At 43.6% G+C, this 18,802-nt stretch overlaps 1 protein-coding gene across 2 annotated transcripts in view; it reads left to right on the forward strand.

Annotated features, from left to right (window-relative positions):
• Nucleotides 1–18,802, forward strand: part of opcml (opioid binding protein/cell adhesion molecule-like) — a 497,827-nt gene that overhangs the window by 401,705 nt on the left and 77,320 nt on the right. The gene's annotated exons all lie outside the window — the stretch shown is intronic.

Consider the following 18,802-nt stretch of genomic DNA (forward strand, 5'->3'; position numbering starts at 1 on the left):
ATTTTAGTTTTTTTAAGCAGAGGTCAATAACTTGTACGGCCCTCTGAGGATATTGTAAACATTTAAATGGTCCTTGAGAGGAAAAAGGTTCCCCACCCCTGCTCTAGTCCCTCCCACCAGGGAAGCAGGAGAGACGCAAGGAAACCACGAGAAGCAGGGAAATGAGTTTTAAGAGCAATGGGACGTCCTTTCCTCCGGGGCGTCACGTGAAGCGACGTCCGTTTGTGATAACGCCGCACAGCTGATCGTCTGGCAGCAGCTCTGTCCCCGTTGTTTCCACAAACACCCCCGCCTCTGTGTTTCCACAAACACCCCCGCCTCTGTTAGCACACATTTACTGACACAAACATTAGTATCATCTGTTGTAGATCCAAATACATGAAATAAAATAAGAAGTCATTCTCAAAAAAGATAAACGCCATTCTTAAAATGTATTTAAACGAACAATAGTTTGATTAATATTGATTAGAGTGCACAATAGGAATACAATTCCCGTCCCGTGAGGTTCATGTATTTTCTTCACTCCGCTGGGAAACTGCTCTCATGTCAAGAAGCATCAGATCAGTGCATGCACTACCTCGTCCAATCAGTGAGCGATACACAGTAAGGGGGCGGGGCGAGTATCTGAGGATTTCATCGGAGGATGGTCTGGTGGTTCCTCGGTTATCGCTCCTGCATGATCGCTCCTCGTTCCTCGGTCCTCGGTCCTCCGGCAGAAATAAGAGCCATGGGACGGTACTCAAGATGGAGCAGACAAATCAACTTCCAGTGAGACAGAGGGGCGAGGAAATGAAAATAGTCGACCTGAGAAGCAGCCATGGACTCCAGGATACTCTGCAACTTCTACAGGTGCTCCATAGAGAGGATCCTGACCTTCTCCGGGTGCTCCATAGAGAGCATCCTGACCTTCTACAGGTGCTCCATAGAGAGGATCCTGACCTTCTACAGGTGCTCCATAGAGAGGATCCTGACCTTCTCCGGGTGCTCCATAGAGAGCATCCTCACCTTCTACAGGTGCTCCATAGAGAGGATCCTGACCTTCTCCGGGTGCTCCATAGAGAGCATCCTGACCTTCTACAGGTGCTCCATAGAGAGGATCCTGACCTTCTACAGGTGCTCCATAGAGAGGATCCTGACCTTCTACAGGTGCTCCATAGAGAGCATCCTGACCTTCTACAGGTGCACCATAGAGAGGACCCTGACCTTCTACAGGTGCTCCATAGAGAGCATCCTGACCTTCTACAGGTGCTCCATAGAGAGGATCCTGACCTTCTACAGGTGCTCCATAGAGAGCATCCTGACCTTCTACAGGTGCTCCATAGAGAGGATCCTGACCTTCTTCAGGTGCTCCATAGAGAGGATCCTGACCTTCTACAGGTGCTCCATAGAGAGGATCCTGACCTTCTACAGTTGCTCCATAGAGAGCATCCTGACCTTCTACAGGTGCTCCATAGAGAGCATCCTGACCTTCTACAGGTGCTCCATAGAGAGGATCCTGACCTTCTACAGGTGCTCCATAGAGAGGATCCTGACCTTCTTCAGGTGCTCCATAGGTCAACCGTAAGGCTTTACAGAGGGTGGTGAAAGCTGCACAGAACATCACCAGGACGGAGATGCCCTCCATGGAGGACCTTCACTACCAGCGGCTCAGGAAGAAAGCCCTCAGGATTACCAAAGACCCCCATCCACAAACTGTTCAGTCTGCTGCCGTCTGGCAGGCGGTCCCGCAGCATCAGGACTAAACCCACCAGACTCAGAGACAGTTTCATCCCACAGGCCAGAAGACTGCTAAACACCTGAACTAAGAACATGCAGCTGATACATAGTGTATGTATCAGCTGCATGCAATGTAATGTAACATTCATAACATTCACCTGTTTGTAACTTACACATTAAGTATCACTTCTATATAGACTCTTATGGCACTACTTCTATTCTATTTTATTGTATTTACTTGCACTATTGTATCTGTTGTATTGTGTTGCACTGCTGGAGGAGCCTGGGACCTAAGATTGTCATCAACATAACTACACTGCAGCTATGTACGAATGGCAATAAAAGCCTTGAATCTTGATCACCTTGAAACAGAAACATGAGTACTTGTAAGCAGGACCCCAGCGTCTCCTTGAAAAAGCCATGTTACTGTAAACCCGTTAGCCTAGCAGCCTGGACCCAGCACAGAGGAGATTACGGAGGAACATACACAACCCTGTTATGGAGACATAGTATGATTCTGCGGGGAATAATTGATAATGCTGGATTTAGTGGAGTAGGGAGGGGGGGTGAGTTTGGTTCAGGCCCTCACCAGCTCCTTCACCTGGTCAGTGAACTACAAGGGGGGGGGTGTGACTGGAGAGAAGAGTTGTCAGGAAGGTGTTTTTGGGTGAAGGAAGAGCATAGACGTTGGTATAGGGGGCGAAGGGGATGTCTCTTCAGTCTCCCAGAAACACCTCAGCATTGAGGCGTATATCAGAGCGAAGGGCCTCTGCCTGTAACTCCTCTAATCTCCATGGAAATGATTTACTCTTAATCTTTGCACCAAGTAAGTTTTAGAAAGGACTACGACTTGTAGATTTATAATTGGTAAATTTGCTCCTTGGAAATCAGTTTGCTGCAAATGTGTGGAATATTGGCAAGCCCAAAACATTCTTTTGAGACTTTGAAAATTAGATCACCCTTACCGACTGAGGATGTCAGTGTTGAGGGTGCTGTTGGGACAGACAGAATTGCAAACAGCAGTTTTTGTTTGAGTTGTTGTCCCTGCATTATGCACCACCTGCTGAAAAGAAGTGCAGAGTATATTTTAATTTGGCAAGAACCTTCAAATCTTCAGGCAATAAAAGGAGGCAGGCAACATGTCGAAGAGACGGTAGACATGGCAACAAAGAAAGGATAAGCTACCTGAACAGGGTTTAACCTCTTTTGCACTCAGATATTTTAACTATATTTTGATGCTGAACAGTTTGTACTTATGGGTCGGTCTAGAAGGGTCTGAGGGGCTTACTACGCAGAGAGGGATGCACAGCAACGATGAAAGCAGCCGTCAGTGAGAGCAGGAAATGAGTTTACACTGTAGAAAGTCTTACGAAAACCCAGCAAGAGAAGGAGGGATCGCAAAGCCTTGGAGCCGCTCTGACCATATCAGTATGAAAAACCAGACATACTCAGGGACCATGGATGCAGAAGCATGAAACGCTCTGCATACTTCATTTGTTTCCCATTCTTTTATTTCATAGTTATGTTACACAATTAATTTTAAGACTCACTAGGCATTTGTGTCAAGCTATACCATGGGATCAAATGATTCAACCTGATATCGATAACACCATTCAACAGTTAGGTCGCCGCTTGACGCCGTGGTACGCGGAGGTGACACAGATGATGGTGGGCCAGCCCTGGACGATTCCTCAAGTCTGGGGGGCGTCACCCACTCTGGGCCAACCTCTCCAGGCTTGGCTCCTGAGAGGGACAGGCTGAGACAGGTGGGGCTGTCTGACAACGTTATTCAGACTATCCAAGCAGCAAGAGCAGAATCCACCACAGCCTGTTGCAGGCCAAAGTGGGCGGGATTCCAGCAATGGTGTGAAGGAAGGAGTCTAGAGCCTCTATCGTGTACGTTGGGCTCTATCCTTACCTACTTACAGATACTGGTGGACAGGGGGCTGGCTCATTCCACAATTAAGGTGTATGCAGCAGCCATTTTGTCCTGCCATGAGGGATTTGGAGGCAGGTCAGCCTTCAGTCAGCCGCTTATGTTGCGGTTTTTGCAGGGGTCAGGAGGCAGCGCCCAGTAGGGCACGCCTCCGCCCCACAGGTGGACCTGCCGTTGGTGCTCGAGGCTCTGGTCACAGAACCATTTGAGCCCCTGGAGCTCTCCTCCCTGAAGGGACTGTCATGGAAGACAGCATTGCTACTTGCCTTGACTTCGGCCAAAAGAGTGTCCGAGCTGACCGCTGTGTCGATGCACCCAAACTGCCTTTTGATCTGGGGTGACCGTAGCGGGGCGACACTCAGACCGAACCCCTCCTTTACTCCTAAGAGCCTAAGGAGTTCGTTCAGGTCAAGGGCTATTCAGTTATGTGGCTTTAGTCTTCACCCCATATTGAGGCCAGGGAGGCTAAATTACACCTCCTCTGCCCGGTGCGTGCGCTAGCATGTTATGTAGAGCGCACGGCTGCCATTAGACGCACTTAACAGCTGTTTGTGTGCTTTGGGGATTGTGTAGCTGGAAAAGCTCTCTCCAAGAGGCGCCTGACAGGATGGCTCTGCGAGTGCATTTCACATGCCTATGGACGGGCGGGGAGAGCCCTCCCCACTGGGGTCCTTGCACACGGTCAACAGCCTTATTCAGCTGTGAGTGCAGAATATATGTGACCTGCTCCATCGAAATCAGTCGCATTGACCCGAAGGCACATTTTGAGTTGTATACACTGGAAAGTGGAGATTCCTAGCTTTCTAATGATATGAGGATTGTTGTTGTGCTCCAAAATATTAAGCAAAATATGTCACATTATATAATGACTGTCACCGAGTCATTCAGTAGGTATCTGACCCCCCCTGGACATAATGCGCTTATGTTTTTTCCCATGCTCCTTTAGGGACCCGGGAAACATGGTGCGCAGTAAGCCCCTTACAGGGACAATAGTGAGGAAGTTGTCCCTGTATGGGCCTTTGGGCAGGCGGGGAGAGCCTTCCTCACTATTGTCCATGCACACTCTACACGGGGTAAGCGTGTGTGAGTAGGGGTGTAACGGTATCCGTATTCGTCACGGTTCGGACGTCACGGTTCGGCACATGCAGTAACACGGCGAATACGCCTTTTTTTACGAGTGGGAAAAAAGTCTGTCACTCAGGGCAGTATTACACTATATATAATCCAGGGGGCGGTATTGCGCCTAAAAGCCAGCCGCCCGTAAATAACAAATGAAGAACAAGAACAAAACACAACCAAACGAACACAATACATGAAGAAGAACAGTTGGTAGCTATGGCGAGTTCACACAACACACAGGAGCTAGAAGACCCACCTGCTTCTTTTAAATCAGCTGTGTGGGAACATGTCGGGTTCCCTGTGGACTACAACAATGATGGGGTGCGAGTTGTGGATCGGACGAGGACGGTGTGTCGGCGTTGTTCGACAGCGGTGCGGTATGCTAGTGGTAACACGTCAAACATGCTCAATCACATCCGAGTCAGTCTCAGTCCCCAGCGAGAGGGCTTTCTCAACGGCAGGTGACGTAGTTACCGCCAACAGATCTGCCCTCACTGCTGACAACGTAGACTAACTCATCTTTCTGAAGAACAACTTGAAAATAGAGTAAAGCTTGAGTACCTTTATTTAGGCACAATGGCCTCACACACTCACAAGTTAATTACACATGTTAGACATTGCTCCTAAAGGTACACATTTTATTTTGTTTTATATTTATCATTGTATTTATTTTATATTTTGACATCAGGAGATGTTATACAGTTCTGTATTGCCTTTTATTGATTGTGATTGAAACACTTTCTTATTATTTATTTTAATATTTTCTTTTTATTTGTACAGCTTATTGAACCTTTTTGTTTGACATCAGCCATTATAAATAATATGGCCATCTGAGTGTTACTGTTTGTGGTTTGTTTTTAACTGTGTAATACAGTTAATGATTCCAAATGTTAGAGTTCCTTATTTTCATACCAAAACTTGCACGACTGTTCAAAATAAATAACAGCAAAAAAAAAGCGTGTGTGAGTGTGCCTTATCCAAGCTGCGGCCCCGACTTCTCCACGGTTAAAGCCGAATGGGAGGAAGTGGTGATGCGGTGGATGTTAGCCAAAAGCCGGTCAGGGACAGTGTGATGGGTCGATCCCGGGTACCCGACAAAGATGATGCGGGTCGGGTTGCGGGTGTTGCATAATAAATATATAAAAATAATAATAATTTAGTTTAATGTTTAAATCCTCAGACCTCTCCCCCGCGGGACCGTGCATAATCATAACCTCTGCAGCGCATCAATCTGCTGCTGAGCGCGCCACATTCAAAATGGCTGAGGTGAAGCTCTCTATGGAGAATACAGCATTTTCAATAACACTTCCTCAAGAGCGAAATCCAACATCTGGAGGCTTTTGGTTCCTAGATGGAGAAAAGAACCAACATCCCACGCTTTTGGAGACAAATATGCAACTGCATGTGTTAATAATTGCACATTTTCACTGCTTATATATATGTGGGTTCGGGTTGCGGATCTTGTGCCGACGGGTCGGGTCGGGTTGCGGAACTAATTGGCAATATGTGCGGGTAGCGAGGCGGGTTCGGTATTGCACGTCGCGGGTCTGGGAGCGGGTCTTGAAAATCAGACCCGTGCAGGACTCTACCTGGGGGCCCTGTCTTTCCTATGCCGCTCGCTGAAGAGGGTGTAGGATGACGGTCGGAGGGCGTAGCCGCCTGATATACTGTGGGCCTGCGCATGCATTCAGGTAGGCTCGCCCCGATTGGCCGGCTACGTTTACGTAACTCAGTAGGTGAATGCACGCACGGCATGATGGAGAGTAGTACCCATAGAGTCCAGTAGAGGGCTCCGTCTGTGCTTATATACCATGGTTACAATATGTAACCCCTCGTTTTACTTCCCTTGACTCTGATTAATTTACCCCTTAGATGGAGCAAGTTAAGCAGCAAGAAAACCTTTTTTTGAGAAGTCATATGTTCATGGATAGATGCATTATTTTCATTCTGATGGACAGAAGACATCTTGAAGTAAAGGTTGTTGTCATTTGACTTCTATCAACATGTTCCTTGCCTAGAGGACAACATAAGTCTAAATTGGCTCATCTCCCCTATGTACAAAGTGCATCATACTCTACCATTTGGTTTTACTTCAGTGCTGCTGTCACTATTTGAGCCTGGAAACTGGCACACAAGATGCAATATGTCCCCCATGAAACGCTGCCTTTGAACTGAGAACGCTTGGAAGATTGAAGGCAGGTGTCGTTGCATGTGCCTTCAACCAACCAGTGGGAAAACTAACCTAGTTTATTTCCACCTCAGCAAAGCATAAGCGGCTCCCCCAAGTGTTTTATAATATTTCCAAGCGGGGATGTTTGGCTCCCTTTCTTGTTCCTTCCCTTGGATTTGGGTGTGCCTCTGAATTAACAATAACCACTGACAAGAACACTGAATGTTACCCAGATATCTGTCACATATGTCTGTTGCTCCGACATGAGATGGCAGATTGGAAAACTCCCTGACAGTGATTCCTTTGATGTTTCAGTTGCATGGTAATTAGTTATGAAAGCACAGTTAACATCTATTTTAGATTTGGTGAATGTTGGCTCAGGAGCAGAGGCTTTGATGTGAGGAGATGTAAAAGGCTCAGACTCAACTTTTTACAATCTTGAGCAAAGGCTTTTCTCTTTTTCAGTTTCTTCACATTATTTTCATCATGTGTAAAATCAGATTGTTGGTTTAATTGTTTTTTGTTTAATTTTTTACCTGGCATTTATCGTGTTTTATAAAACCTATTAACACAGTGAGGCTCTATGAAACCTGAAAACATCACCTCAGGTCTCACCTAAGCATCACACCTAAGAGTGCATACTGTTCTGCCTAATATTGCTAGAGCAGATGCAACACCACTCTAAAAACAGAACCTCTTTAGCTGTTTGGATGTAATGAATGAGTAGGAATAATGGACATTACTTTGTTAAAATAAGCACAATACGGTCCCTTTTTTCCATTTCTGTTCAGCTTGGCTGTACTTTATATGTACTGTTGGCTCCAGGACAGAGCTGCATAAATGGGTACAATTTTGTGATAAGTCACAAGATAAATCAGTAAATAGCGTAGGGTCTGGAATTAGGAGAAGACAGTCTTTCCATCCATTTTCCACTTATCGAGATCTGAGTTGCAATGGTAACAGGCTAAGCAACGTAACACAAAGGGCAACAGAGACATGGCATCCCTCCAGCATGTTCTGGGTCTGCCCGGGGTCTCCTCCCACTGGGACATCCCTGGAACACCTTCACAAGGAGGCATCAAATGACATTCTGAATCATTTCAGCTGACCTCCTGTCAGATATATTTGCCCTCCGCATGTCCTCGGTCCTTAGCTTATTAGGGCCCGAGCATGAAAGTGGATGGAGCCTAACGGTTTTCAAAGAAGAGTTGAAACCTCGAACAATGAGGTCGTAGGTAAAAGGACAATCATTTATTTTAGATTATTATAACTTTCAAGTGTTCGTGAAATGCCTTTGAAATTGCGTGGCATGACTTGCAATTAAAGTAATTGGATATAACGTCACTCAACATTGCCCAACCTGCACCAAACGTGACATGCCTTCAATGAATCAAGGCCTGAGGACCTCAACATATCGACCTGTTACTGTATATTGTCGCATTCCTTGCCTTGAACCAGGAAGTGACTGTGAAATCACTGAACCTTGTCTGATCCGCACCATGTTTGGCTTGCTTTATAAGAATGCAGGCCAGATAACATCTACAGCCCAATAGTGTGTTTATCCCAAGCAGCAAACTCTGGGGCAGAGCCGGGACACCAATAAGGAAGTGCCACAAACTGCAGTTCATCTATTGGCAGATAGGCGATGACTGCAGAAAGGAGGAAATTCCATAGACCCCCATGTTAAAATGCCCAACTTTACAGTAGAAATAAACATGTTTCTACCCCTGGATGCAATACAAATTATTCGGGATATAGTTAGATTCCACCTTAATGATTATTAATTGTTGAGTGAATTGTTTATAATGCAACCCTTTTATTTATATTAGGTCTTAACATTTTTGCATAAATTAGGGCATGGTCACTTTGAAGGACACGAAGCCTCACTGTCAGCTAACAGCAACTTCTCCACTCTGCTAGGCTACAACGTTAGCTAGTTGTAGTTACTGTACTTGACCCTTTAACCGTGTTTGTGGTGATTGTGCCTTTAAGGGAATGTTGTTACAAATATCAGACAATTACAATGTCATGCTGTGCGGTTGAATGTACTAACAGAACTTCCAAGAAGTCTACTCTCAGCTTTTTTCGTTCTGTAAAATGATAATAGTATACATGTTAGCAGGTGTTTGTTAGCTTAGCATGTTATATAGCTTATTAGCCAGCTAAAGATGTAACCCTTTATACATGTGTGTGTGTATATATATATATATATATATATATATATATATATATATATATATATATATATAAACAGTTTAGTTTATGATTCAGCCTTGGCTAATACTTTTATAGTCTATGCTTTTAATTGAACTATTCACATCTTAAACTGCACTGTAACTTTTATCCATGTATTTTTTTCTTTTAATGTTTATTTTATTATCTTTTCTTTTTAATTACTGATTTTAATTGCCATTTTCTTAATGTCTTTCATTTTTTTTAAAGCACTTTGAATTGCCTTGTGTTGAATGACACCCATAATGCTAAACGGGAGCAAATATTAAAAGGGGACCCAATTATCCCAGTGGTGGCTGCCGGAGTCCGCCGACCGGAGCTAATGGAGCCGCAGAGAGCTAGCTAGCCCCCTGCCGCTCCGTTAGCTCCGGCGTCCCCGCGGCGGAGTCCAGCGTTATAACTGGAAATCAAGGAATGCAGCGAAACGCGGACTGGGTTTGCCTGCAGCCCGCTGTAGTATTAGCTAAAGAAATGATGTTGAACAAGGCTTATTAAGTGAGCATGAGCATGTCAGCCTAGCTTGGTAGCTTCAGCTAGACCGGGAGCTTGTGCTTCAGCAGGAGGTCCCGCCTCTTTGCCCTTATTTGTATCAGGCTGGAGCAGGCGGGAGTTGAAGTCTGACGTCATTGTCGAGCCGTTAGTGGCCAACTCCGCCTACTAAGGGCTCTCTGCAAATCTGCAGAATCCTATGGGTGACATCACAGATCCTACGTCCATTTATATATACAGTCTATGGTCTATCCCCTCCACCCTAAACTCTAACCCATAAACCATTTGTCATACAAAACGTATGGAAGGCATTGGTGCACTCTAGGGGTGTAACGGTTCACAAACATTTCGGTTCGGTACGTACCTCGGTTTTAAGGTCACGGTTCGGTTCGTTTTCTTTTTAATTACTGATTTTAATTGCCATTTTCTTAATGTCTTTCATTTTTTTTAAAGCACTTTGAATTGCCTTGTGTTGAATGACACCCATAATGCTAAACGGGAGCAAATATTAAAAGGGGACCCAATTATCCCAGTGGTGGCTGCCGGAGTCCGCCGACCGGAGCTAATGGAGCCTCAGGGCTCTGTTCTTGGTCCTCTCCTCTTCTCCTTGTACACAAACTCGCTCGGATCTGTCATTAGCCCGCATGGTTTTTCATACCACTGCTACGCTGACGACACCCAATTAATTCTGTCCTTCCCCCGCTCAGAGACCCAGGTCGTCGCACGCATCTCTGCTTGTTTAGCTGACATCTCTCAGTGGATGTCCGCTCATCATCTCAAGCTCAACCTTGACAAAACTGAAGTGCTTTTCCTTCCGGGAAAAGATTGTCCCTCTCTTGACCTAACTATCAACATCGGCCCCTCTGTTGTTTCCCCGACTCAGACTGCAAGGAATCTGGGTGTGACCCTAGATAACAACCTGTCGTTTACTGCAAACATCGCTGCTACAACCCGCTGCTGCAGATACACGCTTTTCAACATCAGGAAGATACGCCCACAGCTGACCCAGAAATCGACGCAGGTTCTGGTCCAGGCTCTCGTCACCTCACGCCTAGACTACTGCAACTCCCTCCTGGCTGGTCTACCTGCATGTGCCATCCGACCTCTGCAGCTCATCCAGAATGCAGCGGCTCGTCTGGTCTTCAACCTTCCAAAATGTTCCCACACCACGCCGCTCCTCCGCTCCCTCCACTGGCTTCCGGTAACTGCTAGAATCCACTTCAAGACACTGGTACTTGCGTACCATGCTGCGAATGGATCTGGCCCTTCCTACATCCAGGACATGGTTAAACCGTACACCCCAGCACGTGCACTACGCTCTGCATCAACCAAACGACTCGCTGCACCCTCGCTGCGAGGGGGACCCAAGTTCCCATCAGCAGAAACACGTGGGTTTGCTATCCTGGCTCCAAAATGGTGGAATGAGCTCCCCATTGAAATCAGGACCGCAGAAAGCTTACACACCTTCCGGCGCAGACTGAAAACTCATCTCTTTCGACTCCACTTCGAGCGATAGAATGACTAACAAAGAACTGCTAACAGAGCACTTATATACTAATAAAGGACTGGCTTATCTATAGCCAGTTGAGCAGCACTTGAAACGATTGGCTCTTTGAAACCTGATGTTCTTATATGATTCTGTTTTCCTCAAGGTTGTGTCTTCCTGGTCGAATGTACTTATTGTAAGTCGCTTTGGATAAAAGCGTCAGCTAAATGCAATGTAATGTAATGTAATGTTTTCGGTACAGCAGAAAAAATTATCACAAAACACAACATATTTTTTTTGAATTATTATTGAACTGTGAATAATGTATTCACTCAAATAAATACAAAATATAATAAAATAAACATTAAGGTGCAGCATTTCGATGAACTGAAATAATCTGTATTTGAACTTTACTGTACTAGTACTCACAAAACATAAACTATTAGTTCTGGGTTTTTAATTATTATTAAACTATGAATATTCACTCAAATAAATATATAATACAATAAACATTAAGGTGCAGCTTTTCGATGAACTGAAATAATCTGTATCTGAACTGAACTGTACTAGTACCTAAGCAGCCAGTTTGACATTAGGACTTGCTTGTCATTGTATTTTCATGTTTTTTTAAAGAAAGATGAACTTGTCCACATTGCTTGCCGAAAGGGCAGATCTGCTGGCACTAGCAATGTCTCCTGCTGTGGATAACACCCTCTCGCTAGGGACAGAGGTAGTAGCAGATACAGCCAGGTAGCGCTTTGCTACCATGGCAACATAAGGATATTTGCCGTTTGTAATAGCTTTGGCTCGGTCTGAAGTTTTTGCGAGTGGTTGAGGCTTAAATGCTAGTGGGAGTTGGGTTTGCACTTCAGTCTTTTGGTACCGGTGATATTCACGTTCAGGTGATGCCTTTTCAAATGAGTGTGCAAGCTTGATGTATTGCCAGCCGCGTAACCAATTTTAGTTGAACAATGCCGACAAACAGCTTTGGTTCGGTCCACCTGTCTTTCTCCGTCATCCTTGTACGTAACTGCGAAACCAAAATGTTCCCAAACCGGAGACTTCAATGATGCTGGAAGATTTTCGAGCTCAACTTTATCTGCGTTCGCCATTTCGACAGTTCCTCAAATTACTGACTACATTTGAACGCTTCCCTCTGACCAGCTCGTCCAATGAAATGACTTGCTCGCTCTATGACGCGTTGATCACAATGGTTGCAAATTACTCTGAATGCTGCGACGCAGCACCTGAGATTACTTCCAAGAAGTTGTTCACGTTCTCAATTTTTTACGTTTAACGTTATATGCGTTCGGTACACACGTGTACCGAACCGAAGGGCCCGTACCGAATAATTTCGAACAAAATGTACATTTTTTTTTATTAGGTTTTCTCGTTATCCGTCTTTGGATTCAGACAACAAAAACGGAAAAAAGGCTTTGGTTTTCCGTTTTTAATAAAAAAATGGAAAAAGGCCTTTTTTTTTCTTTTTTTTTGGTTTAAACGAAAAATCAAACTGACAAAACGTACACTGACCCTGCGGCTCAGACACACATGGATTTATGTTTTAAAACATACTTGCGTTAGAACCATGTCAGGTTTTTGGTGGATTTAATCAAGTCTTGGATTGCACTATTTTCAGTTGATAAATACGTGTGTACAGTTTGTGAAGGCAGGAGGAAAAAAGCTTCCGCGATCACCGTCTCCTCTCCGTTCCTCCAAACCCCGCCCCCTCCCTAAAAATAATGAGTGACAGGCTGATAGTAACCTGATAGAAATGTTATTATTCACTTAAACACTGATTGAGATATGATGAAGCTAACTTAATCTCATACATTCATGGGATTTATGTAACAGTGAGACAGAGAATGTAAGTGTGCACCCACATGCACTATTTTTGTTTTTATAATGCTGTTGTAAATACTCCTGTTGTCTGCTGTGTTCAGACTTAAGTCATGTGTGTGATGCCTCATTCAGGACATTCAGTGTCCTTTTTTAACAGAAGGCCGTAGCTAGAAGATGCAGCTAGACTGCAGAAGTATTCGTTTTTTGTTTGTGAGGATGGAACAATTTCACACACAGATAGGCAGGGAGGCTAGACCTATACAATTGATTTATTATGGTTTATAATTTCATGTCAAGACGAAGAAAAATAAGAAGATGGCTGAACTGTTCAGTGTCAATCCTGTGGAGATGGAGGTTATAAATATCCAAAATCATGTTTAGCTTAAGTCTCAGCAAAACTCACAACATTTCTGGAGCCTTGTAGACTCAGAAAACTATATGAACCTTCACCAAGCAGCACTGAAAATGTCTGCTTTATTTGGTTCTACAGACCTTTGTGAAGCAGCTTTTTCTGACATGCAAGTCATGCAATCTAAATACAGAACAAGACTGACTGAGTGATGAACATTTAAATGACTATTAGAGTGAACCTAAGTGGGTAAACTCCAGCATACACCTCTATGGTGGACTCCATGCAGCGCCAGTCATCTCCCTAACTGTGAAAAAGAGTGAATTCCACTTATTTTACACATATACCATAAGATGCTTGTAAGGTGGTGATTAAGGTGATGTACTTACTATGTGGGCCGTAATAATATGTGAGAAATTGCCTTTTTTTCTTGGACATTTATGTGAATTTAAAGGTCCCATGTCATGGCCATTTCTACGGTCTACTAGAATAGATTTATATTGTGCAATTTTCCAAACTCACATTGGTTTCTCAAACAGCATCTCTGTAAAGTATGTGTATTCACCTAAACGGCTTGTTGGAGCTCCTGTACGCTAAAGGTCCCCCCACTGCTGGTTAACGGTAGACTAAACTCTGCCGTGAGTTAACGGTAGACTAAACTCTGCCGTGAGTTAACGGTAGACTAAACTCGGCCGTGAGTTAACAGTAGACTAAACTCTGCCGTGAGTTAACAGTAAACTAAACTCTGCCGTGAGTTAACGGTAGACTAAACTCTGCCGTGAGTCAGGAGACTAAACTCTGCCGTGAGTTAACGGTAGACTAAACTCGGCCGTGAGTTAACAGTAGACTAAACTCTGCCGTGAGTTAACAGTAAACTAAACTCTGCCGTGAGTTAACGGTAGACTAAACTCTGCCGTGAGTCAGGAGACTAAACTCTGCCGTGAGTTAACGGTAGACTAAACTCTGCCTTGAGTTAACGGTAGACTAAACTCTGCCTTGAGTTAACGGTAGACTAAACTCTGCCGTGAGTCAGTAGACTAAACTCTGCCGTGAGTTAACAGGAGACTAAACTCTGCCGTGAGTTAACAGTAAACTAAACTCTGCCGTGAGTTAACGGTAGACTAAACTCTGCCGTGAGTCAGGAGACTAAACTCTGCCGTGAGTTAACAGTAGACTAAACTCTGCCATGAGTCAGTAGACTAAACTCTGCCGTGAGTCAGTAGACTAAACTCTGCCGTGAGTTAACGGTAGACTAAACTCTGCCGTGAGTCAGTAGACAAAACTCTGCCGTGAGCAGCACCAGTCGGGCTCTGGGCGGTGGAAACACAAGTGGGGCTACAGAGAAGAACCAGTTAAGCACAAGAACGGATCTTGAACTGGAACCGGTTTGGTGGAAAAGGGGCATTAATGGTATCATTCTTGATTTTAGCCTCTGGTTTAAAAACTGCACAGTGTTGAAGCATGACAGGTACTTACTTAAGGGAGACATATTGGCTATTAGCAGTTACAATTGTGTTCAAGTACATTTTTCTAAAGATACATTTGTACCCTTTTACTTCCTAAGGTTGATCATTCTGTGCTATGTTTTTACCTTACCTAAGTAAATTATTGGAATACCAGAATAGCATCACCCTTTTGTCACAGGCAGGATGATGCTACCCAGCCTCCTGTCAAAACGTCTTGTTTTGAATTGCTCTGACTTTAACACTTTTTCTTTATTCTCAAAAGTTGAAGCTAAAAAAAATCTCCCACATACGTCACCATTGCATTGTCTGACTGGAGGACTGCCATTAAGGTATGATTCATATTCTAACAGACATGTTGAACTTCTGCCCTCTGTGTGAATGAAGCACACTGAAATAACGGAAACGTTGACTCCAATTAAATGTATTATGTCAACAGATGTATCATAACTGTATTAGGTTAGTTGAAAGCAATAATATGTTTAAATAACAAAATATTAGGTTCAACTTAATATAATGGCTTTCAACTAACCCAATACAGTTATGTGATTTTTTTTTTGCAAAACAATTAATTAAAGTCAATGTTTCACTTCTTTCTGTGTTTCCCGGCACAATGACAGCAGACTGGAGATACAATACTCACCCAGAGAAAGCATCCTTTTTATCTTTGGGAAGCGCCTTGATTTCTATTGTCTAATTAATTGTTGGCTGCAGCACCTTGGCTGTGCCGTCATGAAGAGTGACGTGTCCCCGGCCCCAGTCACATCCCCCAGCAGCCTCGGTGGCAGGAGAGTTGTTTTTCTAATCACCTTGCCACTGGCATTATTAAGCTGGAGGACCGTCAGTCACATTCACAGACGCCTGTTCCCTCATCTCTGCCGGGGGTCAGTGTGTCTGAGGGGGGGGGCTGCTTCGCCTCCAAATAGCAGCCTCCTCATCCCCTGTTCAGAGCCTTCCTTAGAGGAACCACGCGTTGCATTGTGCCCTCAAAGAATCACTACCACATTAGTTCTGTGCCACACGTCTAACTGCTGTAAATGGAAGATGATGGAAGCGTTCTGCCATCAGGTTTGGCAGGAAAGATATCGGATTGATTCACAGCTGTCCTTACAGGTCCTGGTTTACGGAACATTTTGGAAACTATTCCCACTTTACAGTATTAGTAGTTTATAGAAAAATTATAAATTATATTCATTTAGTCACAATATTGACTGTGAAGGGACTGTGTTGGATCTTAGTCTCTAAATCTGTACACACCTCCCAATATTAAGAAATCAAAAGGTGTCCCACTCTCCTGGTGCTGCAATCCAACACACAGTATCTGGAGGACCGTGGCAGATATACAGCATATGGACCTAATACCAACCCCCGCTCATGCCTACAAAACAGCTGTTATCACCTTACACTACACCAGCTGATCATTCATCACATAACCACACACATCAGCAGCTTTCGTGTTGCAGTTGGTTGCATTATAGAGGCTCTTGAAACCTTTTGGGGGTTTCAATTTGAATATACACTGGCTAAGTTCAACACAATGTGTTCGCAACAGATGTTGGTGAGAAAAGGAATGATGTTATGGTTTAAGGGACCAGACCACTTTTGAAGAACAGCATCAAAATTAATTGTGTTGTAAAACTCTTTACAGTCAAATATGTTTGGTCTCGATGTTCTGGAACAAGTAAAGCAAATGTTAACATAATTTATCTTTGAAGATCAGGGAAGAGATAAAAAGAGACACACACATTAAAACAGACATGGATAATGAACATATGTTCCCCTTTGGATGAGCCCCTCAGTGTGCTATTTTCGTATCCATTAATCAATTAATGTTTTTTTTTTCAATTGCCTAATTATCAAAAAGGTTTCAAATGTTTTTTATTTTCTTTGGTTTAACAACAGACTGTTAGGAACCTTGACTCAATAGCTTGGAGGACTCAAATGCACAACCCAGAGACAAAAAAGGTTTGAAGAAAAATAATCTTTACTTGCAAAAAACAAAACCACTCTTTTAGAGGAAATAACAACATGACAAAAGTAAAGCGCCCTCATGGAGGGAAAAAGGCAAAACACCGAATCTCTTTAAGCAATGGCTGGGATCTGGCTTCTTGGGTCAATGAACAAGACGAACCGACAACTAACAAGGGGAGACAGGACAATATATACATGAGGTAAGTGGGCACAGGTGGAACCAATCAGGGGCGGGGCAGACACTGACGATGGCGGGAAAAGGACCAGAGCAGGAAGTAAAGGGACCTGGAATGAGACAAGGGGAGTACACAATAAAACAGGAAGTGGAACATAAACTAAACTAACATGAACATGACGAACACAAACATGACACAACTTAACATAATTGACGGGACACTACACAGACTTAACCCTCCAATTGGTGGATGTGTCCGATGGATGAACATCATTAACCCATTCAATAGGGTTAACGAAAGTGACCAAAGAAAGACAGTGGTGATCAACAATGCTTACTGTTTAGGATATCATAAGGCCTTGAGGCGATCACATGTAGAACACAATATGTATGATTGATGGAAGTAGTACATCGGTCAGATTTGACCCTAACACAGCCGGAGGGTTAATATTAGTCCAAGTGAGATATTCTGCCCCGCAACAAAAGACACATTTTGATGTTAGATACACAAATAAATACACGTGTGCTTGGTAGCATTCCACATCATTGTGAAACGCACCAATGACCCGGGTTGCAACACAGCACAGATAACGTGGAGGCAGAGGAAGCCTCAGTGTGTCCTGAAAAGGAAGCTGGATGCCACATGTGTGTTCTGCCAACTGTCACCCGTCTGTTAACTTCACTTTGTCGATTGAGTATTCATGTAGACAAGGGCAACACGTTGCAAATGGGTGTTACTTGTTCTGTGAACACTTTGGTGAGACCAAGTGGTCTGCAGGGAATGATAACTAGAAGGAATGGAAGAACACCACATTACATTTCTGCATCTTCAACAGCATCATTTTGTTTGTGCTGCCTTCTAGTGTTTTCCTTCCCACCTCACTGCGGTGGTGAAGAACAGTGTACACATGTGTGAGTACACTTCATCACCAAGTTGAGTGTGGTGACAGGTGCAACATTTACACTACCCAAGTGCTACTGGTCCATCTTTCTATGAAACATTAATACATATGTTACGAATGATTACTTAAAAATGCAGTATATACTATGGATGTGTACATGTAGTACATGTACACATGCATAGTATATATCATAAAGATGTGTGCATCCAAAACACAGTTAAAACAACATGGATTCTCCATGTGTTAACCATGGTTATTAAACAGTGTTGCGGTGCATAGGGTGTATTTCTAAAATAACGTGTGCGACCCTGTTGAGCAGATGTATTTGTTGGGATGAAGGCAATCTATTCTAAATGGCTGTGGCTAAACTCAGCGCTGCAGTTTCATTTTATGGAATGACTGTTGCGTGTAATTGTCCTCCTCATAATACGTTTCATTTTTTCAGCAGTTGTGTTATCTTATCCTTAATGTAATGTGTGGGAGAAATGGAGCGTCAGCTACACGTAATTACTAAAGAAGGACTCCATAGCTCATTTATTTCCACTAACGGAGACATGTAGTCGTGCTGCAGCGATGGCACTGAAACAACTGGAACGTTGCTTTAATTAAGGGTGAAATGTCGACACATTTCACATAACCGTATTAGGTTAGTTGAAAACAATAATATTAATATGACGCTAATATTTTTAATATTTTAAATAGTATTGCTTTCAACTATCCTATTACAGTGACATCTGCACACACAGCGTCCTAAACACACCAGTGAGCGTTAGCATTGCATGCTAATTCACGGTTACACTCAAAGGTCCCTGAGACCCTGATCCGCTGGCACACAGCATGCATTTATTCATCACATGTTATTTATATTTAAAATATATAAATCAAAGCATTTGTTCTATTAATATTTAATATATTAGTTACTATATGTCTGTGTTGTTAAATTATGTTTTAC

Source organism: Pseudochaenichthys georgianus, chromosome 14 (assembly GCF_902827115.2).
Source record: "Pseudochaenichthys georgianus chromosome 14, fPseGeo1.2, whole genome shotgun sequence".
In the NCBI taxonomy this organism is placed as follows: Eukaryota; Metazoa; Chordata; class Actinopteri; order Perciformes; family Channichthyidae; genus Pseudochaenichthys; species Pseudochaenichthys georgianus.